This window comes from Psammomys obesus, unplaced genomic scaffold, assembly GCF_907164565.1.
Source record: "Psammomys obesus unplaced genomic scaffold, mPsaObe1.curated_primary_1811, whole genome shotgun sequence".
In the NCBI taxonomy this organism is placed as follows: Eukaryota; Metazoa; Chordata; class Mammalia; order Rodentia; family Muridae; genus Psammomys; species Psammomys obesus.
Genome location: NW_026596134.1, coordinates 15075524 through 15098143, shown reverse-complemented (window position 1 = coordinate 15098143; position 22620 = coordinate 15075524).

The following is a 22620-nucleotide window of genomic DNA, read 5'->3' as shown; positions in this document are numbered from 1 at the left end:
ACCAACAAACCATATATATATATATGGTTTGTTGGTGTTTAACTTCTTAAGTTCTTTATGTATTCTGGATATTAGCTTTCTGTCAGATATAGGGTTGGTGAAATTCCTTTCCCAGTCTGTAGGCTGTCATTTTGTTCTGATGACAGAGTGCTTTGCTTACAGATGCTTTTCAGTTTCATGAGGTCCTATTTATTGATTGTTGATCTTAGAGCCTGTGCTGTTGGTATTGTGTTCAGGGAGTTGTTTCCTGTGTCAATGAGGTCAAGGTTCTTTCTCACTTTTTCTTGTTACAGATTTAGTGTGTCTGATTTTATGTTGAGGTCTTTGATCCACTTGGACTTTAGTTTTGTTCAGGGTGATAAATATAGATCTATTTGCATTTTTCTACATGTGACATCCAACTAGACCAGCATCATCTGTTGAATATGCTATCTTTTTTCCATTGTATTGTTTTGGCTTCTTCGTCAAAAATCAATTATCTGTAACTGTGTGGGTTTATTTCTGGGTCTTCTTTTCGATTCCATTGATCCACCATTCTGTTTCTATGCCAGTACCATGCAGTTTTTATTACTGTTGCTCTATAGTAGAGCTTGAGATCAGGGATAGAGATACCTCCAGAAGATCTGTTATTGTACAGGATTGTTTTAGCAAGAATTGAACTTTTAAATGAAGTCATATTAATATTTTATATTTGTTTACTCAACTTCATAATTATTATAATTAAAATTACTCTTTGAAAAAATAGAAACACAGGGAAAGAAACTCACTTTTAGTGAGTTTAATGAGTTTAATTAAACTTTTTAGTGAGTTTAATGAGTATTAATTTGGTTGCTTATTAATAATGAATCTTTATATTAATATTTTTGATATTTGAATTGAGTATTTTATTTTTTTATTTAATTTATCTGTATTTCAGTTCAAAGACTTTTCTTCCTTGCCATATTGAATGGTAACTTTTACGTGGCAAGAATATACATTCACAGTCCTTCAATTAGCGATTGTAGGGAAGTGTCTCCCACAGCTTATGTATTTTTATCACAACATCCCAAGCTTGTGGTCATTTTAGGAAGCTATGGATCCTAATAAGTATATTCCGACATAAGGAAATTCAGTTCTCAAAAATTTGCTACTAGGTGTTATTTTCTATTCCCTTTCTACCTCTTTTCTTCCCTGTTAAAATACAAAGAGTCCCACTGATAAAATCCCGCTACTGTGAACTCCCCAATGTCTTCCCTGCTTTGATGAACATTATGTATCAGTGTATACATATGTAAATATATACACTAAGTACACATTTTAATATGCATATACAACCACATAGATAATATACTGTGTGCTTATAAATGTAGGTGCAGATGTTTAGAATTTTTCTTACAGTAAACCTACCATCAGTGAGTAGATATGACATTTAATAATAACGATATGAAAACACAGGGCAGAGAATAATATAATTTCATTTTAAGTAGATTTGTCCTTCAGTGAGAGAAAGAGAGAAGGAGATTAGTGGGGGCCTGGCAGGGACAGACCTTATTAAGTAGGCCTGGAGATCAAAAGGGAAATAGAGTGTTCACCTTGATAGATATCATCATACCAAATTTCATTTCATCTCAGGCATCTGCAGGAAGGAACTAGGTACTATTAGAAAACAATCTTAGTTAGGAAATTACCGGTTATGAAAGATTCATAGCCAATGAGTGCAACGAATAATGAGTTTAGAGTGTTGGTGGTAGGAACACTGTTTATATTCTACCCTTTAATTATTTTTAATGATTCACATAAGAGAGAGTAGAATGAGTTCCGTGCACTTTATCATTTTACCATTGGACATATCACTCATGTAGGCACAAGTTGGATGCCCACCAGAGTTTTTTATAGTGTTCTCACATTTTTAACCACAAGACTTCTGTGGCCAACACTTTAGTGCAATTTGGAATATATGAGCACAGTAGGATTAAGTACTGGTTGGTTTTTGTCAGCTCAACACAAACTACACATATTTAGAAAGAGAGAATCTCAACTGGGAAAAAAAGGCCTCTGTAAGATTGGTCTCTAAACAAGTTTGTGAAGTATTTTCTTCAGTAATGACCGATGTAAGAGGGAGGTTCTTCCAGTCTCTATAGTCTTCATTGTGTAGGAATGTAGGGTTGTATATTTTGTGGGGTTTAATTAATAAAAGAATCAATCATTAATGTATACTAACAGATAATTTTCAGCTGTGAAGATGACTCAGTGGATAAAGCATTTAACTTGCAAGCACAATACTCCAACTGAATCCCAATGTTCCAGGATAAAACAAAAAAATCAACAGCCCAAAATGTAATAAAAATCCATAACAGCAACAAAACAAGCTATGATATTGCTTGCTTCTAATCGGTGTAGGGAAGGCAGAGGCAAGCTGATCCCTGGGACTCTCTGAACAGCCACCCTAATCTACATGGTGATGTATATTTCAGGAAGATAACAGATAAAAATAGATGTCACCTGAGAAATGATACCCATGGATACTCTCTGGGTTCAATATATGTCTTCTTATAGATGTCTCATGCTCATAGGTAGAATGTTTGCAAAATTTGGGTTTCTTGGTATGTTATGTAAAAATGCTTTTGTGTTAATCCCCTGCGTGGGACTTTAGTTGGGTTATAGTTTGTCCTCACCTGTTAATGTCATGAGCCGGATATGATTTTTGCCAGCTGGTAGGGGCATCGGAAGGGGAGTGTTCTAGGGCTCTGGGAGTATAAATATGAGACAGAGAAAGAGACTGCGGTGTCGTGTGGTGTGTAGGAGTTTGGAGAGCCCTGAGTGAACGGAGACCGAAGACCAGAGACTGTGTGGTGGTTCGGAGCAGAAGGAGGGAGAGCAACGCCATATCGTGAAGAAGTCTGCTAGGTGCCTCTGCGGTGGAAGGAGGTTGGTATGGAGCCCTTAAATAACCCCTTGACCCTAACTAGCTGGGAGAAGTAAGGTGTTATTTTTTAACAGTTAAGAAGATGAAAGAAAGCTCTGGACCTTTGTTGGTGATGCCACTGAACAGGAGGCCAATGGGTCAGGATACTGCAAGCCAAGCGGTGTCAAAATTCTAGTTCAAATTATTTTCTGGGCATTTTTATACCTGTAGGGTCAGTGTAAATGTTGACTGTCTTTGATTACTCTATTAGTAAACATTCCAGTTCTGGGAAATCATCTGCATGAAGTTGGAATTGTTGAATGCGCAGAACTCATATCCTGCCTGTGTTATTCTCATAGAAACCTCTGCTCCTGTGTTAATTCTCTGGCGTTTTAGGAACCAGTTTCCTCTAAAACCAAAACCTTGTACTGAGCATCTAGAGAGAAGTGCATACTTTACTGGAAAATTCTTTTAAGATCAGGAAGATTTTATATCAAATGTTACATGCAGAAATGAATATGAATTCCCATTTGGGGATTTTCCACATGCAGCCCTTGCCTTTCAAACACTAGCTCCATTCTCAAGAGACTCTTTCTATACAGATGATTCTTCTATTGTCTGTATCTCAGAAATGTCATCTTCACATTGCCTATTCCTATGATTTCTTTGATGATGTTTATTGTACCATTAATTAACATGTATTATCAGTCTTTTTATTATTATCATTTATTACAATTTATTCAATTTGTATCCTGGCTGTGGCTCTCTCCCAATCCTATCCTCTCTCCCTTTTCTTCCTTTCGCCTCCCCTAGTCCACTGATAGAGGAGGTTCTCCTCCCCTTCCATTTAACCCAGCCTATCAGGTCTCATCAGAACTGGGTGCACTGTATTCCTTTGTGGCCTGGCAAGGTTGCTCAGCTATTAAAAACAAGGAAAATATGAAATTTGTAGGCAAATGGTGGGAACTAGAAAAAATCATCTTGAGTGAGGTAACCCAGAAGCAGAAAGACACACACGGTGCATACTCACTCATAAGTGGCTATTAGCCATATAATATAGGATAAAATACTAAAATATATACTCCTAAAGAAGCTAAGCAACAAGAAGACCATAGGGAAGATGCTCCATCCTCATTCAGAAGGACAAATGTGATAGACATCAGAGGCAGGAGAAGATAGGGAACAGGACAGATGGCCTCTGAAAGTCTCTACTGATTGAGGTATCAAAGCAGAGGCTGACACTCATAGCCAAAGTTTGGGCAGAGTGTATATCAGTCTTCATTCGGGTTAGTCCCAAACTGAGCTCTTCATTGTAAATAATTTTCCTCTGAGGAATCATTGCCACATAAGCAAGTGTTCTTTTTAATATTTTCACAAATATAACTCACACACACACAACACACACATACAACACACACATGAACATGAATACTCATGTGCACACACACAAGTTCTAGGTTTTTGATTGTGTACCACATCCTTAACCTCTCTGATACTGCTAAAACTCTAGAAAAATAACCGTATTTATCTTAAAAGAGGATGAAAAACTGGCTTAAGTGCATAGCTCAGAATTGTGGGTACCAAGTCTCACCAAGACTGGCTGCCCCCTCTTCCTCTGTGGCCTGAGAAGACTCCTCCCACCCCCACCACAAGAGCGAGGTGGTGATCAAAGAGCTTGCCACTGAGTCCATGTCAGAGACAGCCCCTGCTCTCTATATTAGGGAAGGAGGACCTCCCCTATCAGTAGACTAGAGGAGGGGCATAGGAGGAGAAGAGGGAGGAAGCTACAGCTAGGCTACACAGTGAATAAACTGTAAAAAATAAAAAATATATAAAATAAAAATAATTGTCTGTAGTCCATATTAAGATTATAGAAGCAGAAACTCATCTTTATTTATTGAATATATGTATGTATATTATTTTAATCATTAAAATACCGTTTTTTTGCTGCACACCTCTCTGTGTTCTTGAAATAATAAATAAAAAAACTAAAATATATAAACTGCGGTGTCAAACCATAATGTACATTGAATTATTTAACAAGAATTACAGGCTCATTTTACTTCTCATTAGTAGATTTGACAAGACTCAGGCATAACTCCCTGACCTCACTTTGTACCCCAGGACAATGTCCTATCTCCTCAGAATCTCTTCTTTCTCTCCAGTTGCTCTTGAAGGCAGCAATCAGATGGTCTACTCTTACACTTGGGAAGTGTCAAAATTTACATAGGAACTTGAAGGAGCTGCCACTGAATGGCTCCAGGCATTTTGCCAGGTTGTGAAGTTGAATATTCAGTTGGGTTTGTATCTCATCATTACAGCTATGGCCTTCCAAGGGGAAACTAAAAGGGCCAGACAGCCATGAATTAATGAAGCTCTGTGGGAAGTCTAAATAGAGACAAAAGTTTTCATTTATATTTGTTTAAGAATGTTGAAGTAGAGCCTGCTTTCCAAATGCCATGTCTAATTTAGGAGCAGGCCTGCAGTGGTAATAGCCTGATATCGCCATGTCTTCACTGCCTGCTGAAGCTGATATCAGGAGACATCAAGCTGTGGAAACAATTATATCAACATAATTGGAAAATATTTTTTTCGGTGCCTTTCTGCCTTAATTAAAGCTCATTTTACATCTTGGAGAAGGAAATGTTTTCACAAAACTTCAGGGTATATCCAAATTTCTTTCAGAAAATAAAGCCTGGATAAAAATACACAAAGGAAGCCTTAAGCCAAATCAAGTGGAGATTTTTTCTTTTTCTTCTTTTTCTTTTTTTAATGTCCTAATTGAACTGCTGTTTTTTCTTTTTCTTTTTTTTAAAATAATTTATCTTTATTTTATAGGTATAGGTGTTTTGCTTGACTATGTGTCCCTGTGAGAGTATAAGATCCCCTGCACTGGAGTTGTAGACAGTTGTGAGGTGTCATGTGGGTTCTGGGCATGGAACCCAGGTCTTGTGGGAGAATAGCCAATGCTCCTAACTGCTGAGCAGTGTCTCCAGCTCCTCTTCTTCATCATCATCATTTTTTTTTTTTAAATTAGAAGGCGAAAGTTTGAATTCTAGTTCTGTCTTTTGCTGGCTTCGTGGCCAGGGTTCAATAATTCTATTATCTGTAGATCTTGATTACATATAAATGTAATACATATATAATACACACACACACACACACACACACACACACACACACACATATGTATACCAGTGTGGTAAAGGAAGTTTATTTATGGATGTGGGGAGAACATATGGCTAAGGTCCTTATACCAGTCGACAAGGCAGCAGTCAGTAAAGACTGCAAATACTATCTGCAGTTCAGCCCAGGGAAGGCTGGGGAATGAAGGGAAGGCATGGGGCAGTGCTGATTGCAAATCCTGGATACAAAGTCTGGTGTCTGATACTCAGGATGGGAGCCCCATTTTTCCTGGCACAATGTGGTAGCAGGAATCTGAAGACAGTGTGTGGATGACCCCACCAGAGCCTAAGCAGTGGGGGTGAGGGTTGGGGACTCCATTATTGCCTGGAAACTGGCTCCACAGGACCCTGAGTACCATCTGCTCTCAGGTTCAATGGCTCCTCATTCAGGTGCCCTCAGCACTGACAGCAGCTTCCTCTGCTGTCTCTGGATAGCCAAGCTGGCTCTCTGTGGTCTTGGCCTTCTTCTATGCTTGTATGCAAGCAGTCAGAGCAGCTTCTTGGTTCAACTCCTCTCTTCTTTCTGAGATTTCCTCTGAAACGGATGTCTGCAAATGAGCCACAAACTTGTGATAGACCCGCTGCATCAGCTCAGTTCAGCTGGTGGAAGTGTTTGTAACAGCTGGTGAATCTCTTGGAACTGCTGGTTGCAACTTGTTTCTGGACATCCAGGATGATGTCCAAGAGTTTCATCCTGAAGGTAATTATGTCAACCAGCATAGATTCCAGGGAAGAATTCCCGAGATCCCTTTCTATAGCCTCATTATCATGGCTCACCTCGGCCATGGTGAAGTTGAACTGCCAAAACGAATTGGTCCTCTACATTGTAATTCTTATGAAAATTATCATGAAGAATATAACGTTGGGGGCATCGATGTGAGGAATGAACCATGTTCATGAAAATATCTTGAGAAATAAAAGGAAGTGAGGTCCATGTCATTAGGAGAAAAATGAGAAAAAGAAACTGAACATAATGAGTAGAATCATGTCCAAAGAAGAGAAGAGAAAGTGGGCAGGAGTTTGCAAAAATGACAGAAAAAAAGACTGAGCCTGTGTGGATTCCTAGACATTTAGGAATGATTGGATATTTAAGATTTTGAGTTGCTAAACAATAAGTACATCTAATGTACATTTTAAAGTTGCTACCTGATTTAACTGTGACTCTTCCATTAGCATGGCTTGTCAGTGATATCTAGCAAACACACGCATATGTGTGGTCATGTGAGAGTCTTATGTTAGTGGTGTTAAAGGGGGAACTTGAGCAGGAGTAAGGCTTAGCTCAGTTTTATCTTTAGATAATTTGGTCCAGAAGAGGTCACTTTTGAAGATAGGATCTTTGCCAAAGACTGATAGTAAGTATCTTAGGGAGATTCCATTTCCAGCTGCTCATAGTGGGTGGATCTGTGATAATATCAAGTGGCTTTGCAACTCTCTCTGATTGTTGATATACAGTAAACCCTTCTCAGACCATCACATGCATACTCTCAATGCTTTTAAAATTATTATTATTACTGTTAAGTCCATAAATGTAACTCAGAGCAATAACATGCCATTCACGTTTCTAAACTCCTTATCACAAGGACTTGGTTATTTTCCTTATCTCTCACAGGATTTTCCCACAGTATCATTCATAGGATACATTGAAATTTGGTAACACACACACACACACACACACACACACACACACACAGAGAGAGAGAGAGAGAGAGAGAGAGAGAGAGAGAGAGAGAGAGAAGAAAGAGATGAGGCGATTCCTCAGGAAGTAAATTATGTCTAGTTTGGTTGAATTTGTCCCAAACCTTGGTCGAACGCTTAATTAGTAACTAAAAACTATTTGTTGGGTAAAAGTGTGGTTTGTTTCAGTGTTAAATAGACATAGACAAGATTGTTCTTCTTCAGGTGGGGTGTGGGGATGAAAACCAGTGAACTAAGCTTAAAGAACACAACTAATGCATGACATTCACAAACTAGACTTGAGTCTTCACTACATTAAGAATATTTCTCACTGTACTTCCTAGCTGAAAGTTTTTCCAATCATAAAAGTTGAAAAGTAATAGAATTTAAAATTTCCAAGATAATTACCTTACTTTCAGGGAAAATTAGACAATTACCTTGCTCTAATGGTTATTATTCTAAAATGAGATTGGAATCTTAATGACAGATTTCATAAATTTGGATCTTTTGGTGCTGGATTCATTCTTCATTCCTCAAAATTAAATAGCATAACTTTTAATTTGATGTGCTATTTTTAGCTGCAAAGAAAAGAATGCTCTTTGTGTAGGAGTAATGAATACACGACCTTGAGATGGAATGGAGGCCCTTGAAGTCCTCCCCCTACATCCTTTATCGAGACTATTGCTTACTGGATGCTCTGACTTTGCCTTTAAGTTTTAGGTGTCATGTTTTGGCAATAGAAGGCAGATACAGTCAGAATACAAGAAAAACCCAAAAGTAGAGTAGAAATCATGGTCACCTATCAAATTATTACTTTATTCCAACTCTTATCTCTAAAACAATTTTAAAATAAGTTACAAACTTTGCCATTTAACTGGTGTCTTTTTTTTTTTTTTTTGTTTTTCGTTTGTTTGTTTTGGTATTCACTCAATGTGTGACTTTGTTCTAGTACATTTGGCCATATTTTACACCTTAAATCTAGATATATGCTATGATGCTGGAGGAGCCATAAGTATAGTAGTTGACATCACGTCAGTTTACTAGTTTCCAGTGTGAAGGTGTGTCTAGAAATGAGTTGTCCATTTAGAGATGTTCTCTTTGCTGGAGCTTTTGATATAACTGAATAGTGTTGTGGAGCCATGGTGACGCTGTTGCCTTCTGACATTTCTGAATTTCACGTCGGGAAAAAATAAAGAAGATATGGAGAGCAGAAGAGGGGAAGGAGTTTTTGTGGGAAGAGTGTGGTTTATGTCTTTATGCTCAAATGTCTTTCAAATAAACGGCCAAATTCAGGATGAATGCAGATAGTGCAAAAAATTGGTGACAAGATTGTGAAAATATATACAAAAAAATCTTATTTTTATAATGTCTTTAAGCAGGCTCCCAAATCCTCCTCAAGGACGGCAAAGGTCATCTGGAGCACACCTGTATTTATGTCCGATTTTCATGAAAATGTATTTCCTCAGCCTTCCTTAGAAAATCATCAACAATTTCCATAAGCCACAGGCCGGCTGTGACTGCCATCTACACAGAGTGGCTTTGCGTTTGCTGTAGATCTTTTAAATGGCACCACCTGCCAGGTAAAGTGGCTCTCTGGTCAGCATATTCCCTGGGCCAGGAAGGGGGTAAGCGACAAAAACAACAGACTCTACAAGAGTTTCCTGTCTCGAGTTCTTTCCCCAGGTATCTGCTGGTAGCCTAGGATATTAACTGAAAAGAGCAGTGTTCTGAGAGTGAAATTAATGGCTAGAAAAACAAGCATTGAAGGGAAATTGTCAACAATCTCCTTTGCTAGAACAGTAACCACTGTCTGTAGGTGATGGAAGTGGTTAGGCTAAATTGTCAATTCATTTTGCTGGATTGCAAACCAAAGAGCATTAGACATAAGGGCTGGTAGGTGCAAAGGTGGTTTTCTCACACTACGACTGGATGCAGGCTGCTACTGACAGGTTAAAATTAGCTCAGTGAGGTAGAGATATTTTGCCATTTTGTATGGAGCAAAGCCCAACAGATCTGGATAAAACCTACTGATAGGGACTTTAACCGTCGGGAGCATGAGACCAAAAATGGAATCTTTTATTTTTAAATGCTCAATTCATAATTTAATATTCCCACCAATTACATGGTTTTGAAAAACAGAACTATGAGGGGGAAAGAATCAAATTTCTGAACTCATCTATCCCATTGTTAAGGAGGGATTACATTAGAATATGCATGATGGCCTTTTCAAACTGCTCTGAATATTGATCTGACTGAAAACAACTTTTCCTCTGCTCTGTTTTATTCATAGCTCTGACATATTTTAGATGGTGTGGAAAGCACAAAACAAATACAAATTCTCTGAAGAAGAGAATGAAGAAAGTGATGATGTAGGAAGTCTGCTGTAACATGATTAATTTGACACAAATACTATTATGCTAGGTTTTATTTTTGGTTTTAAAATATGTATTTTTCATTATTCCCCATAGATGATAAAAAAAGGAACCAGCAGAATGTGCTCAGCAAAGTACCAGGACGTTAATCTGATGATACATGGGAAGTCAGAGAACCACTTAGCTCACATTGATTATATCTTTCTTGCACAATTCTGAAAGAAATAATTAACTTTGAGAGTCAGAAAATGAATACATACACTTGCATATATAAGTGTACATACATATTGTTCATCAACATATTACATTTTATAAATTTACATTACATATCAGGAAATGTTGATCGAATATTCAGCAATGAGGATTGTGATAATGAACAACGATAATTCGGGTATGTCAAGATGAGAAAGCGTCTCCTTTTCTACAGGGGCTCACGTGGCCTAGGCTTTCCTCAAACTCACAATGGAGCATAGGATGACCTAGAAATTTCATTCCTCCTCTCTCTCCCTCCCAAGGGCTAGGATGGCTCCTATGCACTGTGGTGCCCTACTTATGCAGTATTGAGGCTCAAAGGTCTAAGGACATCACAAGGAAACACACTGTTAATTGTGCTACATTGCCCTCGCCCACACAGCCCCCTTTATGTCACAGTATCATAAGGAACCTTAAGAACTTCCCATTTTGATTTCTATATATTCGTGTGTGTGTGTGTGTGTGTGATGTATGTGGTGTCTGAATAAATGTGTCTGAAGACACACGTGCTTGTGTGAGCAGGGAAGCTACAAAAGGAATTCTATTTCTTTTTCCTTCACTGTTCCTTATTTCCTTGAGACTGTCTCACAGTAAACTTGAGCCTGTCTGGCAAGCAGCAAGCCAGAGAGATCCCCCTACTTGCTTCCCACCATGTTGAGTACTCATTTACATTCTCGGCCTGTGCTTTGTTTTCTAGTTTTTTTGTTTTGTTTTGTTTTTTTTCTAAGAAAACTTTTTTTTTGAGATTATAGTGTCATTACAACATTTCTTGCTTCCCTTTCCTCCTTCTAAGTCCTCCCATCTACCCCTCCTCACACTTTTCTTTAAATTCATGAACTCATTTTTAATTAATTGTTGTGATGGCCATCCTTGGTTGTCAACTTGACTACATCTGGAATTAGCTAAAACCCAAATGTTTGTGCTGTCCATGAGGTAGGTTTTCTTAATTAAATTCTTTGATGTGGGCAAACCCATTTCTAATCCAGATCTTTTGAGGTGGAAAATTCCATTTTTAATCTTGATTATGCCTTCTGTTGGCAGCCCTTTATAAAGAACACGGAAGCAGGAATCTCTCTTTATTTTTGCATGCTTGTTATTGGTCTTGCTAGGAAGCCTGTCCCTTCACTGGCATTAGAGTCTACTTCTTTGAGATTCCAGAATATACTTGTATGAAGACAAGCTAAAACATCCAGCCTCATACACTGAACAAGGTCTCTTGGACCTTCCATTTGTAGATAGCCATTTTTCAACTAGACCACAGCCTGTAATGTATTCTAATAAATCCATGTATTTACATATAATAAAGATCTATGTTTAATGAAACAAAAAATTCTAGATGCTGAATGTAGCCCATGAATCAAATTACATTCTATTTTTACCTATCATGTACCATATTATTCATCTATCTTTCTGTGCATTTCAGAAAATTATAACTGAAATAGAGGCACAAGCAGACAGCACAGTGGCAAGTATACAAACATGGGCTTGAATCCTAAGCAATCTTACAAAAGACAAAACAAGAAAAGTGAGCATATATGAATGCAATAACCATTATACTAGTAAAGGATCTCTAGAGAAACCGAATGTATAGAATGAATATATGTGTGGGATTTGTATATATTATACATTTATTTATAAATATGTAAATATATGGAGAATGAATATACAGGGGATACACACACATATGTATATAAAGATTAAGAGGAGAAACCTCATGAAACTCAGATAAATTCTATGATGGCAGACTTGGATTTCCAATAACTACACATGAGCTCAGTGTATCTATATATGAGCTACACATGTGGCAAAAGTTGTGCCCATGCTCATATATGTCAAATAAGGCTCAGAGTTTCTCTTCTATTTTGTAGGTATTCTGTTTTCACAGTTTCCCATTGAGATTAGCCAACCATCCATGAACTCATTTCCATGCCTAAAGGAATGAGATCAACCCCCAAAATTATAAATAGTACAAACACCAGAGAGCAAGTAAGAAGGGAGAAAAATATATTTAAGATGAGTTAATAAAATTTCTGGTTTATAGTTAATTTTTTGTCTACCACTTAATACAATTAAAGAGTAGGTCATAAAATATAAAAACAGTAGTAATGATTATTATACTACCCATTTATTGTGATAATGCTGTATATAAGAAATAAGAACAAAATTAAGTTGTAACTATGAAACACCAAATACATTTGCTTTTAATGGAGATACTTTATTGCACTGTGAAAGAAGAGTATCAGGAAGCAGAGAATCTTTCACTCATTCAAACATTCATTCATAAATTCATTTACTTATTTAAACAAATATGTAATGATACCCTACTATTTATGCCACACATGTAAATTATATGATGTAATTATGAAAATGAATACGCATTTTGCATCTTTTCAAGAAGTACATATATTGAGACACAGACAGGCAAATGAAACAGTTGTGAAGCTTGACTTTGCTGCACTGTGTTAAACAATGTAATATTTTAGATATGAATTGAGAATTGATATGGAACACAAAAGTAAAGTAGATGTATGGGAATTTTTTTATTGTTATAAATATAATGTTTTATTTTGAATCTTTTAAATGTTATTATTATTACTATTGTTTTTTCTTTTTTATATTATTTTTTATTTTTAAATAATTTTATACATTCACTTGTACCCCAGCTGTAGCCTCCTCCCTCTTTCCCTCCCAATTCTCCCTTCTCTCCCTCATCTCCTCCCTGCCCCCTTCCGAGTCCACTGAGAGGGGGTGTCCTCCTCTCCTTCCATCTGGCCCTAGCTTATCAGCTATCTTCAGGATAGTTGCAATGGCCTTATCTGTAGCTTAGCAAGGCTGCTCCTTCCTCAGGGGTGAGGGGAAGCTCATGAGTTCATGTCAGAAACAATTCCTGTCCCCCGTACTAGGGAACCCACTTGGATACTGAGCTACCATGGGCTATGTCTGAGCAGGGGTTGTAGGTTATCTCCATGCATGGTCATTGGTTGGATAAACAGTCTCATAGAAGACCCCTGTGCTCAGGTATATTTGGACCTTGTGGGGCAACCTGTCCCCTCTAGGATATACTAATTCCTCCTCCCTTCATATAATTCCCTACACTGTGCTGAAGGCTTGGTTATAGGTCTCAGAACCTGCTTTGATACACTGCCAGATAGTCTTTCAGGTGCCTTCTGTGGTAGGCTACTGTCCTGTTACTTGTTTTCTCATTTCCAATGTCCATCCCCTTTGTCTTTCTAGATGAGGACTGATCATCTTACCCCTAGACCTCTTCCTTGTTTATCTTCTTTAGGTGTACATATTTTACTATGTTTATCCTATCTTATAGGTCTATATAAGTGAGGATATACCATGTGTGTCTTTCTGCTTTTGGGATACCTCACTCAGGATGATTTTTTCTAGATCCCACCATTTGCCTGCAAAATTCATGATTTCCTTGTTTTTAATTGCTGATTAGTATTCTATTGTGTAAAAGTACCATAATTTCTGTATCCATTCCTCCATTGATGGACATCTGGGTTGTTTCCAGGTTCTGGCTATTACAAATAAGGCTGCTACAAACATGGTTGAGCAAATGTCCTTGTTGTGTACTTGAACATCTTTTGGATATATGCCTAGGAGTGGTATAGCTGGATCTTGAGGTAGCACTATTCCTAATTGTCTGAGAAAGCGCCAGATTGATTTCCATAGTGGTTGTACCAGTTGACATTCCTACTAGCAATGGAGGAGGGTTCCCCTTTCTCCACATCCTCTCCAGCATGTGTTATCTCTTGAGTTTTTGATCTTAGCCATTCTGATGGGTGTAAGGTGAAATCTCAGGGTTGTTTTGATTTGCATCTCTCTGATGGCTAAGATGATGAACATCTCCTTATGTATTTCTCTGCCATTCTATATTCTTCTACAGATAATTCTCTGTTTAGCTCCATACCCCAGTTTTTAATTGGGTTACTTGGGTTATTGCCTTTTAACTTCTTTAGTTCTTTATATATTCCAGATATCAGCCCTCTGTCAGATGTTGGGTTGGTGAAGATCCTTTCCCAATCTGTAGGCTGTCGTTTTGTTCTAATGACAGTGTCTTTTGCTTTACAGATGTTTTTCAGTTTCATGAGGTCCCGTTTATTGATTGTTGCTCTTAGGGCCTGTGCTGATGGTGTTCTGTTCAGGAAGTTGTCTCTTGTGTCAATGAGTTCTAGGGTCTTCCCCACTTTTTCTTCTAACTGATTTAGAGTATCTCTTTTTATGTTGAGGTCTTTGATCCACTTGGACTTTAGTTTTGTGCAGGCTGTATATATGGATCTATTTTCATTTTTCTGCATGTAGACATCCAGTTGGACCAACACTATTTGTTTAAGATGCTGTCTTTTTTCCATTGAATGGTTTTGGCTTCTTTGTCAAAATCAAGTATTCATAGGTGTGTGGGTTTATTTCTGGGTCTTCTATTTGGTTCCATTGATCCACCTTTCTGTTTTTATGCCAGTACCAAGCAGTTTTTATTATTATTGCTCTGTAGTACAACTTGAGATCAGGGATGGAGATATCTCCAGAGGTTCTGTTGTTGTACAGGACTGTTTTGGAAATTTTTGATATATTCAAATGGAATATTGTTTTGTCAGAAAAAAATCATATGTTGATTGTTCGCAATGAAATAGCTAGATAGATTGGAACCATAGATAATAGAAATTTTATGCTGTAAACTGTTAGTAATGGCACTGCTATGAGATGCTAAAGTAACAGAGATAGAAAGCTGTACAGAGAATTCTTCCAGACAGGATCTGGAAATGCAGGGTACACAGATCAGGAAAGTGGCTTCCCCATGTGATGAAGACCTAAGGAAATACTATCCTTTACTTCCACCATCCTCTCCAACAAAATGGCAATGATCAATGTTAGTCAACGCAGCTTGAAACAGGCAACAGAAATGCACAGGTCTGTATTCAGGAGCATAGAGCTGACTGAAGTGGATAGAGGCTAGATTAGAAATCACATGGCACTTTGATCAGAAGCTCAAACTCTGAAAACAGACTGCTTAGTTTCAAACACTAGCTTTGCCACAGGTGAACTAAAGTCTTAGGCAAGTTATTTAAGTGTTGGTTGAAACGATTTATTTTTCTTTATAATGAAGAGTAATACCAGTACTTCCTAATTGAGTTTCTCCCAATAAACATAGTCTAAATTTTAGAGCAGTTTTAGATTTACAGGAAAGCTGATGCAATTATAATGAGTTGCCAAATGTCTCATAACCACTTTCCTCATGGCTAACACTGTACATGACTGTGCTACATTTGTCATAATTAATGAAGCAACATTAAACTAAACCCATACTCTAATCACATTTCTTCTTTAGATTTTTAGCTTTTTCCCATGTTTGTTTGTTTGTTTACTTCCTGGATCTCATGAAAATACACATGGCTTTCAATTGCCAAGCCTCCTTGACTTTGCCTTGTCTATGGCAAAATATGATATGTTTTTCCTTCTTCATCTTAATGATTCTTGTACATTGGGGAAACAGTGATAAACACGAGTCAGGGTAGCCTTTGAGGTTTTTAAATTGAGATTTAATTTTTGGTTTTTCTTTTTTTTGTTTGTTTATAATTTTTATTTTTTATATTAATCACAGGTTATTTACTTTGTATCCCAGCTGTAGTCCCTCTCTCATTCCTTCCCAATCCTACCCTACCTCACTCATCCCTTCCATCTGTGGACTTGGAAATTTTTGGTTTTTCATATTAAACTTATATCATGGAAACTTCTGTACTGTTAGTGTCAAGAGTTGCTTCAGAGCATGGAACTTCCCACAAGAATTTAACTATAATTTTTATGTTTGTATAAAATACAGTTGTATATTCTTTATATGTTTGAGTTTGCATTTCAAGGGAATACTTGGAATTATAATGAGTAATAACAATCTTTAATCCACATTCAATAGAATGTTCTTTGTTTCTCAGCAATAAATACAATTTTACCTACATTTTTATTTTTTTTCAAATTTGATTTAAAGAAAATTTCTATATTTCTTATTTCCTAATAGTTTTAAACCAAGAAAGTCTTAGAATTAGCCATAATTTTTTTTCAGTGTCACTTAATAAAAGATAAGCTTTTTTCTTGATGGATTACATTACTATACTTTTGAATTTGTAACATAATTACATTACTTCCTTCTCTTTTTCTTTTTGCAAAAAGTCCAATAAACACATTTTTGCTTTTTCTCAAATTCATGTCCTCTTCTTTCATTAACTCTTGATATTTGTGTATATATATACATACATATATATATGTATGTATACATATATGTGTGTGTGTGTATATATTTGTGTGTTTCTGTATGTATTTATAAATACATAAATAACATTGTGCAGGGTCTGAATAATGATTCAATTTGGCATATGCGTTTAGGGCTGACCATTTTGTAGTATATACAAAATACAGTTGATGGCCTCCCTAGACCAGCACAGATCAGGGAGCAGAACTTTCCAGGCCTGTGTCATATCCTGGGGCACACCCTGATCTGTGCTCCCCCACCCCCACCCCACTCCACCATCTGTTAACCTGTTACAGCCTGCTAGTAGCAGCAGCCAGGTCTACCAGGGCCCTCTGGGCTCATTTCCTCTCTAAGCCCCACCCCCAAATTCTCCAGCCTGTGTGACTTCCTGGGACTCATACAAATCTGTGCCCCTGCGATCAGCAGGGATCAGGGAGTTTAGGGAAGAGCCGGCATCTCCTGGTTAGCCACAGCCTGGCCCAGGGCCCTCTGTGCTCCACTTCCCCTGCAACCCCACACCTCAGTTCCCAGGCCTGAGCCATTTCCCTGGATATACCCAGAGCTGCAGCCCCTGAGATCAGCATGATCAATCAGGGAACAGTAGTTCCCAAGCCTGATCCATTTTCTAGGACCCACCCTGATCTGCAGCAGAAGGGATGAGAAGAAATTAGGGGAACCAAACAAAGAAACGAAAACTCACAGCCTTCACAAGAGTAATAAATAATATAAAATATCTTAGTGTAACTCTAACCCAGAAAGTGAAAGACCTGTATAACAAGAACTTCAAGTCTTGGAAGAAAGAACTTGAAGATTTTTGAGAATGGAAAGATCTCCCATGCTTCTGGATCTGTAGGATTAACATAATAACCATGGCCATCCTGCCAGAAGCAATCTACAGATTCAGTGCATTTTCCATCAGAAATCCAACACAATTCTTTACAGGCCTGGTAAGAGCAACCATTAACCTCTTAAAGAAAAATAAAAGTCCTAGGAAAGCCAAAACAATTCTGTACAGTGAAAGAACTTCTGGTGGTATCAACATCTCTGACTTCAAGCTATACTGTTGCCGGGTCAGGAAGAGCCCCTCACCGGCCTGGTGAGTGGAAGGGTGCTGTTTCTAACATGGACTCTATTGCCTGATTATGGATCACTTCCCCGTGGCAGCTATGCCTTGCCTGGCCTCAGGTGATGAAGATATGCCCAGTTCTGATATGACTTGATGTGCTGGAGAGGGCTGATGAAAGGGAGGAGAGCACCCCATTTCTGGGGGAAAGAGAAAGAGGAAGAGGGAAGGAGGGGAAGAGGGAAGTGGAGGAAGGGGGAGAGAGGATAAGGGGAGGAACTGGGAGGATAGTAGGGAGGAGGCACAATTGGGATGTAAAGTAAATATATGGAAAAGGCGCCGATGTGCTCTTCTCTAGGGAAGACTATTTCTCCCTCTCTCAGTGTTCTTTAGTTGCCTGTAGAGCTTAGTGTGGGACCAAGTCCTCAAGAAATATAGCTTGTCCATGTTATCATGTATTTTGGTTTCAACCTTGTTCAACACATGTCTACATAGTCATTCTCATGAAACTTTACGGTTATTGATGCTGACAGTCTTTAGAAGATGCAATATCACAGAAAAAATTCTGTTCCCCTGCCTCTTACAATTTGGGGGAAGTGTTTTTTTTAAATTTAAATATATATTTAACTATATATTTACTTACTACAATTTATTTACTTTTTCCCCACTCCATCTGCCTCCGTCATCTCCTCCCTGTCCCACCTACCTTTCCTCTTCTCCCCCTATGCCCTTTCCCTTTGATCACTTCTGCCTGAGGGGTGCATCCTTGCCAGGCCACAGAAGAAGATGATGAAACCAGCTTTTTTTTAATTTTTATTTTTATATTAATTACAGTTTATTTACTTTGTATCCCAGCTGTAGCCCCCTCCCTCCCTCCCTCCCTCCCTCATCTCCTCCCTGCCCCTTTCTAAGTCCAGTTATAGGGGAGGTCCTCCTCCCCTTCCATCTGACCCTAGCTTATCAGGTCTCACCAGGACTGGCTGCAATGTCCTCCTCTGTGGCCTAGCTAGGCTGCTTCTCCCATGGAGTGGGGGGTGGGAAGGTCAAAGAGCTAGCCTCAGAGTTCATGCCTGACACAGTCCCTATTCCCCTTACTAGGGAAGCCACTTGGATACTGAGCTGTCATGGGCCATGTCTGAGCAGGGGGATGGCTCAGAGGTTAAAAGCACTGCTTGCTCTTCCAGAGGTCCTGACATCAATTCCCAGAAATGACATGGTGGCTCATAACCATCTAAAATGAAATCTGGTGCCCCCTTCTGGCATTCAGATGAACATGCAACCAGCCTTGATAAGACCTGATAAGACCTAAAAGAAGGGGAGGAGGCCTCTTACAATTTTTTTTCTTTTTTTAATTTTTTTATTACAGTGTATTCTCATTGTATTCCAGCTGTAGCCCCCTCCCTCATCCACTTCCAATCCTGCCCTCATTCTTCTCCTCCCATGCCCCTCCCCCAGTCTACTGATGGGGAGGTCCTCGTCCCTTTCTCTCTGACCCTAGCCTATCAATTCTCACCAGGACTGTCTGCATTGTCTTCCTCTGTGGCCTAGTAAGATTGACCCCTTTCCTCAGGGGGAGGTGATCAAAGAGCTAGCCAGCTCAGTCTCCAAATGGGCACCCTAGTAAGGGGAACAGGGGCTTCTTATAATTTTTATGTGTGTCTTCTACCATAATCCCTGAACTTTAGGTAAAGAAATTATATTATTAATATATCACTTTAGACTAGACTCCACAACTTTGCATTTTTTTTGTAACAATTCGATTGGTTTCTAGCAATTTTACCAAAAGACATTTATATATTTAATGCAATTCCTGTCAAGATCCTCATTTTATTCTTTACAGAGAGATAAGAAAACTAACTCTAAAAGAAGCATATGAAAACAAACAAAAAATATCCAAATAATCCCAAATCAAAAGGAAGAATGCTTGAGGAATTACCATTACAGAGTATAAGATATATTGCAGAGCCATAGTGATAAAACAATAAACTACTGGAACCAAACAGACCTGTACACCAATGAAACAAAACTGAAAACCCTTCCATCTGTATATTTAACTTCAGCCATTTGATATTTGACACATAATCAAAAAATAAAAAAAGGGAGATTGGATTGAAATTCTCTTTCTTTGTTGGGTCTTTGTGAGTTTTAGGTACCAAGGTGACTGTGGCTTCATTGAATGAGTTTGGTAGTGTTCCTTCTGTTTCTATTTTGTGGAATAGTTTGAAGAGAACTGGAGTTAGCTCTTCTTTGAAGGTCTGGTAGAATTCTGTGCTGTAACAATCTGGCCCTGGGCTTTTTTTGCATGGTAGACTTTTGATGACAGCTTCTATTTCCTTAGGGGATATAGGACTATTTAATTGGTTTACCTGGTCTTGATTCAGCTTTGGTACGTGGAATCAATCAAGAAAATTGTCCATTTCATTTAGATTTTTAAATTTTGTGGCATATAGACTTTTGAAGTAAGTCCTAACAATTGTTTGGATTTCCTCAGTGTCTATGGTTATGTCTCCCTTTTCTTTTCTGATTTTGTTGATTTGGGTGGTGTCTCTGTGCCTTTTAGTTAGCTTGGCTAAGGGTTTGTCGATCTTGTTGATTTTCTCAAAGAACCAGCTCTTGGTTTCATTGATTCTTTGACTTGTTGCAAAAAAAAAAAAAAAAAAAAAAGAAAAGAAAAATGTATGCTGGAATAAAGAAAGCATTTTCAATAATGATGCTGGAAAAAGAGTATGTTCATATGCGGAATAATGAATGTTTACTTATCATCTATCACCTTGCTTAAAAGACTAACTCCAAATTGATCAAACAATGTAGTAAGAAGCCAGAGACACCGAAATGTTTAGAGGAAAGCGTGGGCAGCACCGTATAGAATGTAGGTATAGGAAAGGGCTTTCTGAAGGAAGACTCCATTTTCAAGAATCAATGCCAAAAATTTACAAATAGAACCACAGAAAACTAAAAATCTTCTGCACCACTAAAAATAAAAATAAAATTAATTTGGTGATGATGAAACCCACAGAAAGGGGAAAATTGTTGCCAACTACACATCTAAGAGTTTCTAATATAAGAAAGAAATGTTTAAGAAACATCTAAAAACTGTTCATTGTCTGTAGCAATTAGGTAGACATTAAACAAAAGAGCCTTGAGAGTTCATGTTACTTACCTCAGAATGGCAAAGATCACACAAACAGCAAAGCCTGGAGGAAGCCTCATTCACTGCTGGTGAGACTGCAAACTGGTCCAGCCACTCTGGAAATCAGTGTGGAGAATCCTCAAAAAGCTAAACACAAATCTACCATATAACCAGCTATAGAACCACTCGGCATATTCCCAGAGGACTCAATATCCTACTCTATAGATACTTGCTCAATCACGTTCACTGCTTCTCTGTTCATAATAGCTAGAAAGTAGAAATAACTTATTTTTTTCAGTTGACAAATTCATAATATATTTTTGACAGCAAATCCGCTTTTCATACAAGGAATAAATTCTGTTTACCTTTGATGCCCTCATCACATGAATATTATATCAGTGTTTATTTGAAGAATTTTGCATCTATCCTTGAGAACATTTTCCAGTGGTTTCTTTTTAAACTTCTTGTTTGGTTTGGGAAATAGGGCGATTCTCATATCACATATTAAGTGGTAAAATATGCCTTTTACATTACTGTCTGAAAAAAGTTTTTCAGTAATTGAAAATAAAATAGTTTCTTTTCCAAATATTGAAAGAGTTCATGAATGAAATCATGTAGATTTTTGTTTACCTTCTTGTGGATTTGAAAGTATCGTTTATATTTATTTAATAAATATGACCTCATCCGTAATACTTACAATTCTTTCATTAAGTTTTTGACTGTTATGTCACTCGAGGTATTTGACCACTCAATCTAAAAAAATCAAAGTAGTGAGCATAAAATGTGTTAGAGTAGTGTATTTTCTAAAATGTTTTTAGTGTAGATAGTTTTAATAATGACTCATTTCTGATGGTTATCATTTTGGTCTTTTCTTTTGATAGTTTGTCTGGAGTTTCATTAACTTTAGTGATTTTTCTCTAATTACAATCTGCTGACCTATTTGATGTTCTCTATTATGTTTCTCTATTATTTTTAATTTTTTTCTGCCTCCATCTTTATGAGAATATGTATTTCCTGCTTGTACTTAGAAATTATTATTCTTCCTATAATTTCACAGGGTAGATTGTTGACTTTAAATTTTTCTCTTCTTTGAGTAAAAATCCAAAGCTATGAATCTCTAAGTAGTGCTTTCACTGCATTCATTCCCACGATCACAAGTTGGAATTTTATTTCTTAGACTAAAAGTACTTCAGTATTCTGTGGAGAATGTTTCTGTGCTTTCCTTCATTTTTATATGTGTATAAATCTTCAAATACTTTCTAAGGTTTCAGCTACTTTTCTGATTTTGATTTCTATCTTTAATTCTACTGTGATCAGAATTTACACTTCCTAAAAATACACTTTTTAAATTTCACCCAATGGATCAAAATATGATACAAGTTACATATTCACAAGAGCTTAAGAATCAAACTATATTCTTCTTTTTATTTTAAAAATATTTAATGAAATTGATTTAAACTCTTGTTCAGATTATTTTAATACTTATTGATTTATCAGTTATTGCCTAAAGACAGTTAAAGTGCCCAATCTTAGTAGAAATTGTTATATTTTTTCTAGTTCTATGAGTTTTTGCTTTACTTAATTTTGTACAATCACCTTGAGGGTTGGTTGGTTTCCTTCATTTACTCTCTTTATCGGCATATAGTATAACCCTTTACATCATATTCTCCTGTTTGCTTTGATTTCCTCTCTGAAATTAACTTTTTTCTTTTAGAATACATTATCCATGAAATATAAATAGTTAGTTCTTCCTTACTAATCTGCCTGTGTAATTGATACGAAATCAGTATTTTAGATTAATCACATA